The 20,620-nt window shown below is 45.4% G+C and overlaps 2 protein-coding genes across 2 annotated transcripts in view; one reads left to right on the top strand and one right to left on the bottom strand.

The window, feature by feature from the left end:
* The window catches only part of LOC134932144 (dual oxidase maturation factor 1-like), a 116,912-nt gene extending 116,463 nt beyond the window's left edge, over positions 1–449 (bottom strand). The window contains exon 1 of the mRNA XM_063926271.1: positions 326–449. The gene's annotated coding sequence lies outside the window, so the exon portion shown is untranslated. The remainder of the gene's footprint in view (positions 1–325) is intronic.
* Positions 450–573: 124 nt separating this feature from the next.
* Positions 574–20,620, top strand: part of LOC134934547 (dual oxidase 1-like) — a 435,381-nt gene continuing 415,334 nt past the window's right edge. Inside the window, exon 1 of the mRNA XM_063929968.1 lies at positions 574–654. The gene's annotated coding sequence lies outside the window, so the exon portion shown is untranslated. The remainder of the gene's footprint in view (positions 655–20,620) is intronic.

Raw genomic sequence — 20,620 nt, 5'->3', positions numbered from 1 at the left:
TGCACTAACATATAACATTATTCTCCAGCATACAGTACCAATTACAGTATCTGTTATTTTTGTATTATATGTAACAATTGTACTACTTTGTTAAAATAAACTCCATCCATGTTTACTGTATCTCCAGAAAATTGATACAGACTACCCAAAATGTTCTGCCTCATTCACATAACTATAAATACAGTAATATGTAGAGTCCTTCATAGGGCTAACAGTCATTGTTGATATAATAATACAACAGTGGCAATGAGATGACATACAGTATGCCAGATATAAAACAAAGTTAAACCACGATGTAGAGAGGGAATGTAAAAAGTTGTCTTACCTTTTTCCTGTTTTACTTGGTCCAGCAGTTTGCAGATGTTGTACCTCTGAAGACCCTTAATGTGTTGTGACTTTGTCAGTGAATCCTCTGTTCACAGAGCTCTATACAATGACATCTTCGCATCCTGTCTATGCAGGGAGGTGTGAAGCAGTCATCAAGGGCTCAAACTTTGTATGTACATGTCTGGAGCTGCATATTTAAATTAGTATTTCTGCAGCCCTGCCCCACAACCCATACTTTTCATTCAAGGAATTTCTACTTTCAGAGACATGCACAAGGCTTTAACACACACACAATGCTACAAGCTTGAGTAGGACAAGAGAGATAAGGTAAGACCATGCAATTAAAAATTCTTCAACAAAGTTCAATGATATTACACAGTTACAGTTCTGCAGTTAATGCATTATTTTTTTTGGTAAAAAAAAGATTAAGTGAAATATGTATTCTGGTATTGTCTGGTGACTGCTATATTAAGACTATAACTGGACCTTTAAGTATTTTTTCACACGATATTGCATTTTAGATTTTTTTTTAAATGATATTTGGATTGGATTGGTAGACATGTATCATAGTGCTGTGTCTAGGTTTGTCTGTATATCTTTCTCTGTTACCCAACTAACGAGTAATGCTTAGTAACATTTACCTTTGCTGATTTCATGTTCTGCAACTTAGGCTAAATGCAACAACATCATCTTAGTTTCTCTAACAAACTATCATACACACACGTGTTGAAATTAGGCGTCCAATGTGCATTCTTACAGCCTGGCAAACAATCTTTAATACTGATAGTCCTAATACTAATGTAAGGGAATGGATCCGTGAATGCACACTTGTATATTTAACATGCACTTGCTTTGATTGCAGTGGTCACAGACATTCATTCTGAGTAAAGTAAAATGTAATTCCACAAGAGCTCTCATGAAGTACTGTGCTGCAGGCTCTGAGGACACACTTTGAAAGATCTGATGATAAAATACAAGATTTAGCAGGCTTTGTTTTTTTAACACTATGGGTAGTATCCAATTGTAACTGAAACATTTTTTGGCCATTTCATTTTTGGATTATCCAATTATAACCCATTGTTTTTCTGGCAAAAAACATGTCCAGTTTTCGAGCGAAATCCATGGGATCTGGGATTAGTTTATTGACACGTGTGTTTTCGCGAAAAAACAGGACTGAGGCACGCAAAACATAATTCCTGATAGCTGCCAGCATCAGGGCTAATAGGATGGCTCAAGACAAGTCAATTAGCCATGGCAAATTACCACGGCTAATTGGATACCGCCCAATGTTTTACACCTTACTGGAAGAGTATTCTCAGAAAATAAACTTCAGCATTAGGTTATTAGATTGATACAGTAAATATGCACTTTTTAAAAAGCTTTATTTTATTACAAATTGTATTGAACTATCAATTAAAAATAATCAAATTACTAACATAGCATAGGGGAAATAGAATGTAAGTACACAGACAAAATAAAAAATAAATTAATATAATTTAGCTATTTAATTAGATGCAGTCTTCTACTGAAGCCCATGATAAGGTTTATAACCTAGCAGACCTGAGTCTGTGTAGTATAATAGGGTAATTTATCTTTTTTAAATAAATAATTATTATCTTTAATTTTAAAGGTGCCACAAAGCCTCTGCAGCACCGAACAAGGAATATACATAGTAACAGTGTAACATGGCATATCATGTGTGGTTCCGGTATGAAAGGTCGACCATGTTATGGTCGACAGTCAGGTCGACCACTATTGGTCAACATTGGCATGGTCGACATGGACAAATGGTTGACAGATGGAAATGGTCGACACGTGAAAGGTTGACTCATGAAAATGTCGAAATGGTTTTTAAGAAAAACTTTTTTGGTGTCGTTTTCTGTGTAGAGTGACGGGGAACCCAAATTAGTGCACCGCATCCCCACGCATGGCTCGCTTCGCTCGCCATGCTTCGGGCAAGGTGCCTTGCTGCGCTCGGCACAGGTGACCATTCCCAATCGTAGTCCACATGGATCGTAAAGTATGGAAAAGTTTCCCAAAAGAAAAAAATGTGAAAATATCATGTCAACCTGTTCATGTGTTGACCTTTCATGTGTCGACCATTTTCACGTGTCGACCATGTGTCCATGTCGACCATGTCAATGTCGACCAATAGTGGTCGACCTAATGACTGTATGTATATATATATATATATATATATATATATATATGGTAGCAGGTATCCGGCACTAGTGAAGTGATAAAATGTATAATGCTCCGGTGCCTTCCAAGGGTATGGCAACCCAGAATATGCAGGCGAATTGGCGGCACTCAGAGACTCAAACAAAGCTGCAGATAGCGTGCTTTATTATCATAAATGATAATAAAGCACGCTATCTGCAGCTTTGTTTGAGTCTCTGAGTGCCGCCAATTCGCCTGCATATATATATATATATATACATATATATATGGGTTGGGTATGCGTGATTGGCGGTCAGGAGACTGACCGCCAGTCAGCATACCTACGCCAGGATCCTGGCAGTGCGAGGGTTTGAGCGCAACAAGCCCCTTGCAGGCTTGCTGTGCTGGCCACTATTCCCATGAGTAGGAATAGTCCCTGCTGGTCGGCATGCCGTCCGTCACGGAGGGGGAAAAATGCAGGGGGAGGTATTGTGACCGGTTACATAAGTATAAAAAAGATATCTTGGAACTAGAAAGGGTTCAGAGGCGAGCCACCAAACTAGTTAAGGGGTTGGAGGCACTGAATTATGAGGAAAGACTCACAAGGTTAGATATGTTTACAGTGGAAAAGAGGAGGCTGAGAGGGGACATTATTACATAGTAACATTGTATCTGAGGTTGAAAAAAGACAATTGTCCATCGAGTTCAACCTATTTGTGGTCTCCTATGCATGATGATTTGACTAAAATTTCTGACTGATGCTGCTGTCAGCCGTTGCATTTTATCCCTATTTATAGTAACTATAATGCATGACTATGCACCATACCCCTGGATATTCTTATCCATTAGGAATTTATCTAACCCATACTTAAAGGTGTTGACAGATTCCGCCATTACAACTCCCTCAGGCAGGGAATTCCAAACACGTATTGTCCTTACTGTGAAAAAGCCTTTACGCCGTATTGTGCAGAATCTCCTCTCCTCTAACCTGAGCGAGTGTCCACGAGTCCTCTGTGTTGATTTAACCAAAAACAGGTCCCGTGCAAGCTCTGTGTATTGTCCCCTTATATATTTGTAGATGTTGATCATATCCCCTCTTAGTCCCCGCTTTTCCAATGTAAACATGCCTAGTCTTTCAAGCCTTTCCTTGTATTCCATCGTCTCCATGCCCTTAATTAGTTTGGTCGCCCTCCTCTGAACCTTTTCTAGCTCCAGGATATCCTTTTTGTAGTACGGTGCCCAGAATTGTACACAGTATTCAAGGTGTGGCCTCACTAGTGATTTATATAACGGGAGTATAATACTCTCGTCCCTAGCATCAATACCCCGTTTTATGCATGCTAATATCTTATTAGCCTTCTTTGCTGCAGTCCTACTTTGGGTACTACTGCTTAGTTTGCTATCTATGAGGACACCTAAGTCCTTTTCCAGTACAGAATCCCCTAATTTTACCCCATTTAGTAGGTAGGTGTAATTTTTGTTCTTGTTACCACAGTGCATTACCTTACACTTGTCTGTGTTGAAGCGCATTCTCCATTTGGCTGCCCATGCTTCTAATTTAACTAAGTCGTTCTGAAGAGACTCGGCATCCTCCTCTGTATTTATAGCCTTACACAATTTGGTATCATCTGCAAAAATTGACACCATGCTCTCTAGACCTTCTGTTAGGTCGTTAATGAAAATATTGAACAATAGCAGTCCTAATACTGAGCCTTGCAGCACACCACTTAGCACTTCAGTCCAAGTTGAAAAAGATCCATTAACCACAACGCGCTGCTCCCTATTATCTAACCAGTTTTTGACCCAAGTGCATATTGTGCTTCCTAGCCCTGATTCTTGTAGCTTGTAGATAAGTCTCATGTGTGGTATAGTATCGAACGCTTTGGCAAAGTCTAAAAAGATTACATCCACGTCTTTACCCTGATCTAGGTTTGTGCTTACTGTTTCATAAAAGCCAAGTAAGTTGGTTTGACAGGATCTGTCCTTCATAAACCTATGTTGATTCCTTTTAATGACCTTATTGACTTCAAGGAACTTCTGAATACTATCTCTTAGAATACCTTCCAATACTTTCCCCACTATAGATGTAAGACTAACTGGTCTATAATTACCTGGTTCAGCTTTACTTCCCTTTTTGAATATAGGCACTACTTCCGCTATACGCCAGTCTTTGGGAACCATACCTGATATAACTGAATCCTTAAAGATCAAAGATAGCGGTTTTGCCAGTTCAGAGTGAAGCTCCATTAGAACCCTTGGGTGAATACCATCGGGCCCTGGCGATTTAAATGTTTTAATCGGTCAAAGACTACTTCCTCGCTTAAATAAGTACCTATCAGTGGGATATTCTCATTATTGAGATTGTGTGTCAGTCCCTGAATTGGGTCCTCTCTAGTGAATACTGTTGAAAAAAACTCATTTAGTGTGTCCGCTATGTCATTATCATTTTTGCTTAAGACTCCCAACTTGTCTTTTAAAGGGCCTATACTCTCCTTCTTTAATCTCTTGCTATTAATGTATTTAAATCATTTTTTGGAATTCGCTTTGCTTTCCTTTGCTACTAGTTTTTCAGTTTCTACTTTAGCCGCTCTTATTTCCTTTTTGCAAATTTTGTTACATTCCTTATAGTGCTGAAATGACTCTGCTTTCCCGTCAGATTTGTATTTTTTAAATGCTCAAATTTTTAATATGTATAAATACATTAAGTGACAATACAAGGACTTATCAAATGATCTGTTTATCAAAAAACGCTACACAGGACACGAGGACACCCCCTGAGGTTAGAAGAGAAAAAAGTTCAAAAACAACGAAGGAAAGGGTTCTTCACAGTAAGAGCAGTACGGATTTGGAATTCTCTACCAGAGGAGGTAGTAATGGTGGATTCACTGAATAAGTTTAAAAATGGACTAGATAAATTCCTAACTGATAGAGATATCCAAGGTTACAGCATCTAAATGTTATTTAATTTTATAATAAAGGTTGAACTCGATGGACATTTGTGTCTTTTTTCAACCTCACCATCTATGTAACTACATGTTATGTACACCAGTGCCTGCAGGAATGTACTGGTGTTTGAACTGTTATGCAAAACAAATGGACTCACAGACAGACTGGGGAATATGACATAACGTACACAGAAGGTGATAGGGTAACAAAATACACACAAAGTGAACAGAGAAGCCCAGAGGCTAAGGAACTGGGTGTCTCCCTTGTATTAGTAATGCTCAGATGAGAAAAGCAAGATGTTGTGTTTTAATACGTAGAGAACCCGAAATGCTGTTGCTAAGGGCAACAGCAAAACCCTAAAGGGTTACCAACGGGTGTGGCAGTAAACTCCTTGGTCAGAGATGGAATGATAGACACAAGGAGAGTCTCCACAATCCTAATTCTCACTTGCAGTGCACAGGTTCAGCTTACTGCCACTAAACTGACCCCTGACACCTAGCACAGTGAGACAGGATTAGACAGGCAAGTCTTAGAATACAGCCGCAAACTTGCTAAGTTCACAGAGTAGTAACAGAACCCCAGCAAGCTAAACGACTGACTCCAGTCTTACTGCTAGGTCTGGATTGGCAGAGTGTAATACCAAATCCCCAGGCCTATTTGCAGTAAGCAACAAACAAATACAAAGCTACACAGTACTGGCTAACTTTCAGGAACTGACTAACCAACAAAGATTCAGCAGCATCTGCTTACCCTAAGAAGAGGCCTTATAAAGCAGGTGCTGTCCACGCCCCACTCAGACCTCACAGACTGTGAGCACAAAAACCAGCACCGGATCCCCTACCGTGCACAGAGCCTGTAACCACTGCACAGCAAAAGACCCGAACCGGAGTATCAGCTGCGCTCAGGTTACTCTGCTAGCACTTGTCTCCCGGTTGCCATGACGACGTGGCAGCACAGGGCAGGAGACCCTAACAGTACCCCTCCTCTGACGAGGGGTCAAAGAACCCCTACCACCGGGTTTATCGGGGAACTGCGAGAAGAAAGAGCGTATCAGTCTGGGGGCATGAAGATCACAACTGTGCACCCACGACCGCTCCTCCGGGCCATACCCCTTCCAGTGCACCAAAAATGACAGCCGACCCCGAACCACCTTGGAGTCAAGAATCCTTTCAACAACAAACTCCCTCTGGCCACGTATCAGAAGAGGAGAAGGTCTTCCACTGGAAGAAGGATTACTAATCGCCCGTTTTAAAAGGGAACAATGAAATGTTTTATTGATACCCAAAGAACGGGGCAGATCTAACTGAAATGCCACCGGATTGATAACCCTGGTGATCTTATAAGGGCCGATGAACCGGGGGCCTAACTTATGAGATGGCTGTCTCAACTTCAAATTCTTGGTAGACAACCAGACGAAGTCTCCTAATTTGAAGCTGCAGGGTCTTTTCCGCTTATCAAAACCCTTTTGGTCACTAATGACACAGACACAAGGGCTTTCTTTACTTTCCGCCAAATACCTCTAAGGACCGAAACCACAGAGGAACCACCAGGCGTGGAGTCCAGGGGGTCAAAAGAATTGGCCTTAGGATGATGCCCATACACACAAAGGAAGGGAGAGATCCCTGTAGCAGAGTGAGCCGCGTTGTTATAGGCAAACTCCGCCATGGACAGATGAGCAACCCAGTCAGTCTGACACTTGGAGACATAACACCTGAGGAACTGCTCCAAGGACTGGTTCACCCTTTCAGTCTGCCCATTAGACTGCGGATGGTAGCCTGACGACAAGCTGACAGAAATCTGGAGATCGGAACAAAATGCCCTCCAGAATTTGGCCACAAACTGGGATCCGCGGTCAGAGACCACATCAAGTGGCAACCCGTGGAGACGCACAATATGCAGCATAAATAATTCAGACAGGCGTCTGGCCGATGGCAGCCCAACCAGTGGAACGAAGTGCGCCATCTTCGAAAACCTGTCAACGACAACCCAGATGGCTGTCATCCCTGAGGATTTGGGCAAGTCCACCACAAAATCCATTGAAATGTGGGTCCATGGCTTAGATGGGATAGAGAGTGGATGTAATGGGCCAACAGGAACCCCTCTAGGAGTCTTATTTCGGGCACAGATGTCACATGCCCGAACCCACTGATCCACATCCTTAGCCACCGAGGGCCACCACCCCGCCCTAGATAGCAACTCCCGAGTTCTGGCAATACCCGGGTGACCTGCCGACTTCTTGGCATGGAATTCCAGGAACACTCGCTGTCTTAACCTAGGAGGCACAAACAAAAGACCTACCGGAAGGTCTGGAGGAGCCTGCTCCTGTGCTCTAAGGACTAATGATAAGAAGTCCTGGGTAATGCCCACTTTAATACATGATGGGGAAACAATGGGCAACGGCTCCTCGGTGGTCTCCTGGATTGGAGCAAAACTCCGCGAGAGCGCATCAGCCTTGATGTTTTTTGACCCAGGGCGATATGTTATCAAAAAATTAAAGCGAGCAAAAAACAAAGCCCATCGTGCCTGCCTGGCATTGAGACGCTTCGCTGACTCTAAATATGCCAGATTCTTATGGTCAGTGAGAATTGAGACCACAAACTTAGCCCCCTCAAGCCAGTGTCTCCACTCCTCGAGTGCATCCTTAATAGCCAACAATTCCCGGTTACCCACGTCATAATTCATCTCGGCAGGCGAAAATTTACGGGAAAAGTAAGCACAGGGATGAAGGCGATTATCAGACACTCCTATCTGAGAAAGCACTGCCCCAATACCCATCTCAGAGGCATCCACCTCCACCACAAAAGGACGCTCTGGATCTGGGTGTCGCAGCACCTTGGCCGAAACAAATGCCCTTTTGAGACGGGCAAAAGCCGCTTTAGCCTCACAAGACCAGTGAGCAACATCCGCCCCTTTCTTAGTGAGTGCCACCAAGGGCGCCACTATAGACGAAAATCCAGCGATAAATCGTCTATAAAAATTCGCAAAGCCCAGGAAACGCTGAAGCGCCTTCAAACTAGTGGGCTGCACCCTATCCAGGACTGCCTGTACCTTGGAACCCTCCATTTGGAAACCTTCTGGGGAGATAATATATCCTAGAAATGCGATTTGCTGAACTTCAAATTCGCACTTCTCCAGCTTCGCCCCAAGCCGGTGGTCTCTGAGTTTCTGGAGGACTAAGCGTACATGCTTCCGATGTTCCTCCAGGGAATGGGAGAAGATTAGGATGTCATCTAAGTATACAACTAAGAATCTATCCAAATATTCCCTGAGCACATCATTCATGAAATCCTGGAAGACTGCAGGGGCATTACAGAGCCCAAAAGGCATCACCAAATATTCATAATGCCCTGAGTGGGTATTAAAGGCAGTCTTCCATTCATCCCCCTCTCTTATTCGGATTAGATTGTACGCACCGTGTAGGTCAATCTTAGAAAAAATGGTGGCAGTACGAAGCTGGTCAAACAAGACCGAAATGAGAGGCAGTGGGTATGAGTTTTTAATCGTGATACGGTTCAATTCCCTGAAGTCGATGCAGGGTCACAACGAACCGTCCTTTTTACCCACGAAGAAGAACCCCGACCCAACTGGAGACTGTGAAGGTCTGATAAATCCCTTAGCCAAGTTCTCCTGAATGTACTCTGCCATAGCCTGAGTCTCAGGACGTGACAGGGAGTACAACCTGCTCTTGGGAAGCTTAGCATTTGGCAACAAATCAATGGCACAGTCATAGGGGCGATGGGGAGGTAGTACCTCTGCAACTTTTTTGGAGAACACGTCCGCAAAATCTGTATAACACCCTGGCAATCCTGGCAAACTTAGCTGCGAGAGCCTGACTGGAAGGCTCAAGCAACTCCTGAAACAATCAGTACCCCAACTAAGAATCTCCCCAGAGACCCAGTCAAATTGAGGATTGTGGGCCCTTAACCAGGGTAACCCCAACACCAATGGGGCAAAAGTACAGACAGTCACATAAAAGGACAATTTTTCAGAGTGTGTGGCTCCAATAAACAAAGAAATCTGGCTAGTGCAAGAGGTAATTTTACCTTGGGATAATGGTTCCCCGTTTAACCCACAAATCTCAATTTCCGATGCCAAGGGTACTAAGGGAACAGAGTGTTTCAGGGCGAATTGGCGGTCCATAAAAACCCCGTCGGCCCCACTGTCCACAAAGGCCTCAGTCTTGACAGTTTGACCGAGGATCTTCAAGGTCACCGGAATGATAAAAGTCTTCTTGGGAAATTCTGACTTCTGGCCTGACAGGATATTTCCCATCACCCTCAGGCCCTGAAGTTTTCCGGCTTTTCTGGGCATGATACTACCACATGACCTTTATTCCCACAGTACAAACACAACCCCTGCTGTCTCCTCCGCGTCTTCTCACGCGAGGAGAGGCGGGTAGCCCCAATCTGCATAGGCTCCTCGGAAAATTCCTCAGAGTCTGATGTTCCCTTGGGAAGGAAGGAAATCTCAGTCTCCCTTTCAAGCCTACGCTCTCTCAGCCGTCTATCCACCCGGATGGATAACTGCATGAGCTGATCCAAGCTATCAGGCAAGGGGTATTGTACCAGTTGGTCCTTTATCTGGTTAGAAAGACCTCTTCGGTACTGGTGTCTCAGGGCTGGGTCATTCCACTGGGTATCATGGGCCAACCTCCGAAACTCCGTACAGTAAACCTCAACTGGCCTTCGCCCTTGCTTAAGGATCGAAATCTGAGCCTCGGCTGAGGCCGTCTTGTCAGGGTCATCATACAACATGCCCAGTGCCGTAAAAAAAACATCAACACTTTTAAGCGACGGACAGTCAGGCTGCAACCCATATGCCCAGACCTGTGGGTCTCCTTGTAGCAAGGAAATCACTATGCCCACCCGCTGAATCTCCGACCCAGAAGACTGAGGCCTAAGCCGGAAGTATAGCTTGCAGCTCTCCTTGAAACAAAAGAACTGCGAGCGATCTCCAGAAAAACGATCCGGGAGATTTACTTTCAGCTCCTTAACCCCTGCAGGTGCTGCTGCTGCGGGAGCTCCGCCAGCAGCCTGGGAGGTGTGCATTTTAATGGACAAATCATTAAATTGTCGAGTCAGGACCTGCACCTGATCGACCACCTGTTGCAACGTATTTTGAGGGGTATGCTCCATATTCCCACAAAATTTCAACAGGAGTATTAGGCTGCTGAATATGTTATGTACACCAGTGCCTGCAGGAATGTACTGGTGTTTGAACTGTTATGCAAAACAAATGGACTCACAGACAGACTGGGGAATATGACATAACGTACACAGAAGGTGATAGGGTAACAAAATACACACAAAGTGAACAGAGAAGCCCAGAGGCTAAAGAACTGAGTGTCTCCCTTGTATTAGTAATGCTCAGATGAGAAAAGCAAGATGTTGTGTTTTAATACGTAGAGAACCCGAAATGCTGTTGCTAAGGGCAACAGCAAAACCCTAAAGGGTTACCAACGGGTGTGGCAGTAAACTCCTTGGTCAGAGATGGAATGATAGACACAAGGAGAGTCTCCACAATCCTAATTCTCACTTGCAGTGCACAGGTTCAACTTACTGCCACTAAACTGACCCCTGACACCTAGCACAGTGAGACAGGATTAGACAGGCAAGTCTTAGAATACAGCCGCAAACTTGCTAAGTTCACAGAGTAGTAACAGAACCCCAGCAAGCTAAACGACTGACTCCAGTCTTACTGCTAGGTCTGGATTGGCAGAGTGTAATACCAAATCCCCAGGCCTATTTGCAGTAAGCAACAAACAAATACAAAGCTACACAGTACTGGCTAACTTTCAGGAACTGACTAACCAACAAAGATTCAGCAGCATCTGCTTACCCTAAGAAGAGGCCTTATAAAGCAGGTGCTGTCCACGCCCCACTCAGACCTCACAGACTGTGAGCACAAAAACCAGCACCGGATCCCCTACCGTGCACAGAGCCTGTAACCACTGCACAGCAAAAGACCCGAACCGGAGTATCAGCTACGCTCAGGTTACTCTGCTAGCACTTGTCTCCCGGTTGCCATGACGACGTGGCAGCACAGGGCAGGAGACCCTAACACTACCTAACTACATAACTACATCACTATATATATATATATATATATATATACACACACACACACATTTTATATATATATATATATATATATATATATATATATTTGTTTAAACAATGCTGCCACTTTGCTTTTGGAATTGTTATATCATGTTTTAGTTTGACACTGATCTACTTGCTCATCCATCCTAGGCAAGTTTTCCCTCTTTTGAGTATATACATATAACAATTAGTCTTGGTTGTGACATGCTCTATTCACCAATCATTTCTCAGAGGTTACTCATACTCAGGTATTTCCCAATCTGCTTACCACTCCCAACAGACTCTTGCTGACTCAGCAGTGAAAGTAATCAAACATTTACATTTCCCAATGATCAGAATTAGCTTTCACCTCCTAAGAATCTCATCTGCATTAGAAAGCTTCCTCTCATAGAAATATTGCTTGCAATATAAACATATTTTAACTGATACTAATTTCTTAGTTATGTCCATCAAAATGTTTGTCCCCGATACCTCTTTCCATAGGAAAACTATTAACGGCAACCAAGGGCGAGCTACCATAGGTGCAGGCAGTGCAGCTGCTCTGGGGCCCAGGGCTGAGAGGAACCCACCTTCCCTGTCACAGTTACATGTGTTATATATATATTTCGCCATTGGGTGATACGTAGGGGTCCTTTCAAACTTTTTCCTTGGGGCCTACAATATATCTAGGTATGCCCCTGGACCGGCTCATTGTAGTGTGGTATAAAATGAACTGGAGGGCATTTAAATGTTATATAATATGAACCGGGGCACTGTAATGAGGCACAATATGAACGGGGAGCACTATATATCAGAACGTAAATTGGGGGTACTGTGCAGCATAATGTGAACTGGCAGCTCTGAAATGTGACATAGGGTGAACTTAAGCACTACTGCGATTCATAAAAGAAACTAGGGCACTACTATGGGGCATAACATTAAATAAGGCTCTACTATGGTTCAGAAAATGAACTAGGGAACTATTGAAGGGCATAAAATTAACAACTGCTGCAGAGAAGTGTCTCTCTAGAAGCATTGGGATGGGGGGCCCTTCAAAATGTTGATATGGGGCCCACAAAGTGCTGGCTACGCCCCTGACGGCAACTTTAGATGCAGCCAAGCAGAAACCAAACATCAAACATACTTCTTTAGATTGATTAGAATAGAAATATGTCTCCCATATTACTGCAGTATTATTTATCTTTTATCTCCCAATTGGGGATAGTGGCCCTGATTCAGAGATGTACGCAAACCCAATGGTCTACTTACACGTCCGATTGTTGGAGATATGCATGTGCTGGACTCAGTGCCGGCTCTACCCGCTCAGCAGGGTCTGCAATGCAGGGAGGCGCTGACCTGGGGATGGGCTCTCCCCGCTCTGCAACAACCCTGCTGTTGCTGCCAGCTGCCGTTGCTCCTGGCTGTCACACTGTATTGTGGGCAGCGGCGCCGGCAACATGAAGAGTGGCTCCCTCTCTCTACCTCCTCCTTGCTGGAAGCTGCACCTAGAGAGAGGGAGACACCGCAGACACCCGGGCCAGTATTCTTTAAAGCATTTGGGGCCGCGGCCAGGAGGCAGGCAGAGGAGTGGCCAGCTAGCATTCTTTGCCTAATTCCAGCACGACTGCCAGTCACAGCCAACCTGGGTGCTAGCAGCATCAGTCATTGTCCACATTAACGCTGCAGCTGCTCTGCCAGGTGCTAGCAGTGTTGATTGGTGGATGGCACCGGTCATCCACCAATCACAGTCATGGGAGTATCATATCAGTGATTGGTGGATGGCTAGTGCTATCCACCAATTATGTTTCACTGCAATGAAAATGCGCTCGCACAGAGCCGCTGCCAGAGACAGAAGGGAACGCAGCGCAGCAGTACTAAGTGGAAGAGGGTGAGTAGATGTATTGGGCTGCCCCACAGATCTGAGGTCTCATTTTGAATGTCTCTTTTGTTGAAGGGGGGTTATCATGGGACATCCTTTCATTGGGAGTACAGTCAGCCCTGGGTTCAATTCCAGAATTAATACTATATTATAATACTTCAATAAGGCTTTGTGAAACAGCCCATTCTGTATCCATATGCAATATGAGACAATAAAAAAAAAAAAAATCTTATGTATGTATATATACACAAAACACAGGGGGTAATTCCAAGTTGATCGCAGCAGGAAATTTTTTAGCAGTTGGGCAAAACCATGTGCACTGCAGGGGGGGGGGGGGGGGGGGCAGATATAACATGTGCAGAGAGAGTTAGATTTGGGTGGGTTATTTTGTTTCTGTGCAGGGTAAATACTGGCTGCTTTATTTTTACACTGCAATTTAGATTGCAGATTAAACACACCACACCCAAATCTAACTCTCTCTGCACATGTTATATCTGCCCTTCCTGCAGTGCACATGGTTTTGCCCAACTGCTAACAAAATTCCTGCTGCGATCAACTCAGAATTACCCCCACAGTACGCACAAATCATGTACCCTGCCTTCAGATTTCTGCTGCCAAGCTTGCATACTGCCCAAAGGAGGTGCAGGGAAAGGAGTCACACACACCGGGAACAGCTAGCGGGGCTGCGTTTACAAGATGGGAAGGGTTCCCTGTGTTACGTGACCTGGGCCCCCTGAAGGCTTAATTCGGCCTTGCCACTGAATGCTAAGATCGGCCTGCTCTCCTGCTCCTTCCTGCATGTATTTGCTGAGCAGCTCCTGCTCAGCGCCTACCCCCAACCAGCAGCAGCCAGGCTCGGCTGGAGATCAGCAGCAGCCACCACCAGTGAGTCCGTACCTCAGAGGCACTGAATGCAGGTGAGCATCGGAGGGGGAAGGTGGTGCAGGCCTTTGTCTTGGCATGCTCCTGTGTGCACATGTGCCTTGGCCCCCCACATCACTGCACACACACTAGAGATGAGCGCCTGAAATTTTTCGGGTTTTGTGTTTTGGTTTTGGGTTCGGTTCCGCGGCCGTGTTTTGGGTTCGAACGCGTTTTGGCAAAACCTCACCGAATTATTTTTGTCGGATTCGGGTGTGTTTTGGATTCGGGTGTTTTTTTCCAAAAACACTAAAAAACAGCTTAAATCATAGAATTTGGGGGTCATTTTGATCCCAAAGTATTATTAACCTCAAAAACCATAATTTACACTCATTTTCAGTCTATTCTGAATACCTCACACCTCACAATATTATTTTTAGTCCTAAAATTTGCACCGAGGTCGCTGTGTGAGTAAGATAAGCGACCCTAGTGGCCGACACAAACACCGGGCCCATCTAGGAGTGGCACTGCAGTGTCACGCAGGATGTCCCTTCCAAAAAACCCTCCCCAAACAGCACATGACGCAAAGAAAAAAAGAGGCGCAATGAGGTAGCTGTGTGAGTAAGATTAGCGACCCTAGTGGCCGACACAAACACCGGGCCCATCTAGGAGTGGCACTGCAGTGTCACGCAGGATGGCCCTTCCAAAAAACCCTCCCCAAACAGCACATGACGCAAAGAAAAAAAGAGGCGCAATGAGGTAGCTGACTGTGTGAGTAAGATTAGCGACCCTAGTGGCCGACACAAACACCGGGCACATCTAGGAGTGGCACTGCAGTGTCACGCAGGATGTCCCTTCCAAAAAACCCTCCCCAAACAGCACATGACGCAAAGAAAAAAAGAGGCGCAATGAGGTAGCTGTGTGAGTAAGATTAGCGACCCTAGTGGCCGACACAAACACCGGGCACATCTAGGAGTGGCACTGCAGTGTCACGCAGGATGTCCCTTCCAAAAAACCCTCCCCAAACAGCACATGACGCAAAGAAAAAAAGAGGCGCAATGAGGTAGCTGTGTGAGTAAGATTAGCGACCCTAGTGGCCGACACAAACACCGGGCCCATCTAGGAGTGGCACTGCAGTGTCACGCAGGATGTCCCTTCCAAAAAACCCTCCCCAATCAGCACATGATGCAAAGAAAAAGAAAAGAAAAAAGAGGTGCAAGATGGAATTATCCTTGGGCCCTCCCACCCACCCTTATGTTGTATAAACAAAACAGGACATGCACACTTTAACCAACCCATCATTTCAGTGACAGGGTCTGCCACACGACTGTGACTGATATGACGGGTTGGTTTGGACCCCCCCCAAAAAAGAAGCAATTAATCTCTCCTTGCACAAACTGGCTCTACAGAGGCAAGATGTCCACCTCATCTTCACCCTCCGATATATCACCGTGTACATCCCCCTCCTCACAGATTATCAATTCGTCCCCACTGGAATCCACCATCTCAGCTCCCTGTGTACTTTGTGGAGGCAATTGCTGCTGGTCAATGTCTCCGCGGAGGAATTGATTATAATTCATTTTAATGAACATCATCTTCTCCACATTTTCTGGATGTAACCTCGTACGCCGATTGCTGACAAGGTGAGCGGCGGCACTAAACACTCTTTCGGAGTACACACTTGTGGGAGGGCAACTTAGGTAGAATAAAGCCAGTTTGTGCAAGGGCCTCCAAATTGCCTCTTTTTCCTGCCAGTATAAGTACGGACTGTGTGACGTGCCTACTTGGATGCGGTCACTCATATAATCCTCCACCATTCTATCAATGTTGAGAGAATCATATGCAGTGACAGTAGACGACATGTCCGTAATCGTTGTCAGGTCCTTCAGTCCGGACCAGATGTCAGCATCAGCAGTCGCTCCAGACTGCCCAGCATCACCGCCAGCGGGTGGGCTCGGAATTCTGAGCCTTTTCCTCGCACCCCCAGTTGCGGGAGAATGTGAAGGAGGAGATGTTGACAGGTCGCGTTCCGCTTGACTTGACAATTTTGTCACCAGCAGGTCTTTCAACCCCAGCAGACCTGTGTCTGCCGGAAAGAGAGATCCAAGGTAGGCTTTAAATCTAGGATCGAGCACGGTGGCCAAAATGTAGTGCTCTGATTTCAACAGATTGACCACCCGTGAATCCTTGTTAAGCGAATTAAGGGCTGCATCCACAAGTCCCACATGCCTAGCGGAATCGCTCCGTGTTAGCTCCTTCTTCAATGCCTCCAGCTTCTTCTGCAAAAGCCTGATGAGGGGAATGACCTGACTCAGGCTGGCAGTGTCTGAACTGACTTCACGTGTGGCAAGTTCAAAGGGCATCAGAACCTTGCACAACGTTGAAATCATTCTCCACTGCACTTGAGACAGGTGCATTCCATCTCCTATATCGTGCTCAATTGTATAGGCTTGAATGGCCTTTTGCTGCTCCTCCAACCTCTGAAGCATATAGAGGGTTGAATTCCACCTCGTTACCACTTCTTGCTTCAGATGATGGCAGGGCAGGTTCAGTAGTTTTTGGTGGTGCTCCAGTCTTCTGTACGTGGTGCCTGTACGCCGAAAGTGTCCCGCAATTTTTCTGGCCACCGACAGCATCTCTTGCACGCCCCTGTCGTTTTCTAAAAAATTCTGCACCACCAAATTCAAGGTATGTGCAAAACATGGGACGTGCTGGAATTTGCCCATATTTAATGCACACACAATATTGCTGGCGTTGTCCGATGCCACAAATCCACAGGAGAGTCCAATTGGGGTAAGCCATTCCGCGATGATCTTCCTCAGTTGCCGTAAGAGGTTTTCAGCTGTGTGCGTATTCTGGAAAGCGGTGATACAAAGCGTAGCCTGCCTAGGAAAGAGTTGACGTTTGCGAGATGCTGCTACTGGTGCCGCCGCTGCTGTTCTTGCGGCGGGAGTCCATACATCTACCCAGTGGGCTGTCACAGTCATATAGTCCTGACCCTGCCCTGCTCCACTTGTCCACATGTCCGTGGTTAAGTGGACATTGGGTACAACTGCATTTTTTAGGACACTGGTGAGTCTTTTTCTGACGTCCGTGTACATTCTCGGTATCGCCTGCCTAGAGAAGTGGAACCTAGATGGTATTTGGTAACGGGGGCACACTGCCTCAATAAATTGTCTAGTTCCCTGTGAACTAACGGCGGATACCGGACGCACGTCTAACACCAACATAGTTGTCAAGGACTCAGTTATCCGCTTTGCAGTAGGATGACTGCTGTGATATTTCATCTTCCTCGCAAAGGACTGTTGAACAGTCAATTGCTTACTGGAAGTAGTACAAGTGGGCTTACGACTTCCCCTCTGGGATGACCATCGACTCCCAGCGGCAACAACAGCAGCGCCAGCAGCAGTAGGCGTTACACGCAAGGATGCATCGGAGGAATCCCAGGCAGGAGAGGACTCGTCAGACTTGCCAGTGACATGGCCTGCAGGACTATTGGCATTCCTGGGGAAGGAGGAAATTGACACTGAGGGAGTTGGTGGGGTGGTTTGCGTGAGCTTGGTTACAAGAGGAAGGGATTTACTGGTCAGTGGACTGCTTCCGCTGTCACCCAAAGTTTTTGAACTTGTCACTGACTTATTATGAATGCGCTGCAGGTGACGTATAAGGGAGGATGTTCCGAGGTGGTTAACGTCCTTACCCCTACTTATTACAGCTTGACAAAGGGAACACACGGCTTGACACCTGTTGTCCGCATTTCTGGTGAAATACCTCCACACCGAAGAGCTGATTTTTTTGGTATTTTCACCTGGCATGTCAACGGCCATATTCCTCCCACGGACAACAGGTGTCTCCCCGGGTGCCTGACTTAAACAAACCACCTCACCATCAGAATCCTCCTGGTCAATTTCCTCCCCAGCGCCAGCAACACCCATATCCTCCTCATCCTGGTGTACTTCAACACTGACATCTTCAATCTGACTATCAGGAACTGGACTGCGGGTGCTCCTTCCAGCACTTGCAGGGGGCGTGCAAATGGTGGAAGGCGCATGCTCTTCACGTCCAGTGTTGGGAAGGTCAGGCATCGCAACCGACACAATTGGACTCTCCTTGTGGATTTGGGATTTCAAAGAACGCACAGTTCTTTGCGGTGCTTTTGCCAGCTTGAGTCTTTTCAGTTTTCTAGCGAGAGGCTGAGTGCTTCCATCCTCATGTGAAGCTGAACCACTAGCCATGAACATAGGCCAGGGCCTCAGCCGTTCCTTGCCACTCCGTGTGGTAAATGGCATATTGGCAAGTTTACGCTTCTCCTCCGACAATTTTATTTTAGGTTTTGGAGTCCTTTTTTTTCTGATATTTGGTGTTTTGGATTTGACATGCTCTGTACTATGACATTGGGCATCGGCCTTGGCAGACGACGTTGCTGGCATTTCATCGTCTCGGCCATGACTAGTGGCAGCAGCTTCAGCACGAGGTGGAAGTGGATCTTGATCTTTCCCTAATTTTGGAACCTCAACTTTTTTGTTCTCCATATTTTATAGGCAGAACTAAAAGGCACCTCAGGTAAACAATGGAGATGGATGGATTGGATACTAGTATACAATTATGGACGGACTGCCACGGTTAGGTGGTATAAAAAAACCACGGTTAGGTGGTATATAATACAATTATGGATGGACGGACTGCCTGCCGAGTGCCGACACAGAGGTAGCCACAGCCGTGAACTACCGCACTGTACACTGGTTGATAAAGAGATAGTAGTATACTCGTAACAACTAGTATGACGACGGTATAAAGAATGAAAAAAAAACCACGGTTAGGTGGTATATATTATAATACAATTATGGTTGGACGGACTGCCTGCCGAGTGCCGACACAGAGGTAGCCACAGCCGTGAACTACCGCACTGTACACTGGTTGATAAAGAGATAGTAGTATACTCGTAACAACTAGTATGACGACGGTATAAAGAATGAAAAAAAAACCACGGTTAGGTGGTATATATTATAATACAATTATGGTTGGACGGACTGCCTGCCGAGTGCCGACACAGAGGTAGCCACAGCCGTGAACTACCGCACTGTACACTGGTTGATAAAGAGATAGTAGTATACTCGTAACAACTAGTATGACGACGGTATAAAGAATGAAAAAAAAACCACGGTTAGGTGGTATATATTATAATACAATTATGGATGGACGGACTGCCTGCCGAGTGCCGACACAGAGGTAGCCACAGCCGTGAACTACCGCACTGTACACTGGTTGATAAAGAGATAGTAGTATACTCGTAACAACTAGTATGACGACGGTATAAAGAATGAAAAAAAAACCACGGTTAGGTGGTATATATTATAATACAATTATGGTTGGACGGACTGCCTGCCGAGTGCCGACACAGAGGTAGCCACAGCCGTGAACTACCGCACTGTACACTGGTTGATAAAGAGATAGTAGTATACTCGTAACAACTAGTATGACGACGGTATAAAGAATGAAAAAAAAACCACGGTTAGGTGGTATATATTATAATACAATTATGGTTGGACGGACTGCCTGCCGAGTGCCGACACAGAGGTAGCCACAGCCGTGAACTACCGCACTGTACACTGGTTGATAAAGAGATAGTAGTATACTCGTAACAACTAGTATGACGACGGTATAAAGAATGAAAAAAAAACCACGGTTAGGTGGTATATATTATAATACAATTATGGATGGACGGACTGCCTGCCGAGTGCCGACACAGAGGTAGCCACAGCCGTGAACTACCGCACTGTACTGTGTCTGCTGCTAATATAGACTGGTTGATAAAGAGATAGTATACAATACTACTAATATACTGGTGGTCAGGCACTGGTCACCACTAGTCACACTGGCAGTGGCACTCCTGCAGCAAAAGTGTGCACTGTTTAATTTTAATATAATATTATTTATCATGTACTCCTGGCTCCTGCTATAACAACCTGCAGTGCTCCCCAGTCTCCCCCACAATTATAAGCTTTATATACAATACATTGATGTGCAGCACACTGGGCTGAGCAGTGCACACAGACTGAGTCACTGTGTGACTGTGTATCGTTTTTTTCAGGCAGAGAACGGATATATTAAATAAAACAAACAACTGCACTGTCTCTGGTGGTCACTGGTCACTGTGGTCGTCAGTCACTAAACTCTGTCTGCACTCTCTTCTAATCTACAGTATCACAGCAATCTCTCTCTCTCTCTCTCTTCTAAATCTAATCTAAATGGAGAGGACGCCAGCCACGTCCTCTCCCTATCAATCTCAATGCACGTGTGAAAATGGCGGCGACGCGCGGCTCCTTATATAGAATCCGAGTCTCGCGAGAATCCGACAGCGTCATGA

This window comes from Pseudophryne corroboree, chromosome 6, assembly GCF_028390025.1.
Source record: "Pseudophryne corroboree isolate aPseCor3 chromosome 6, aPseCor3.hap2, whole genome shotgun sequence".
Classification (NCBI taxonomy): Eukaryota; Metazoa; Chordata; class Amphibia; order Anura; family Myobatrachidae; genus Pseudophryne; species Pseudophryne corroboree.
Note: the sequence above shows the minus strand (reverse complement) of the source record. Positions and strands in the feature narration are given on the sequence as shown.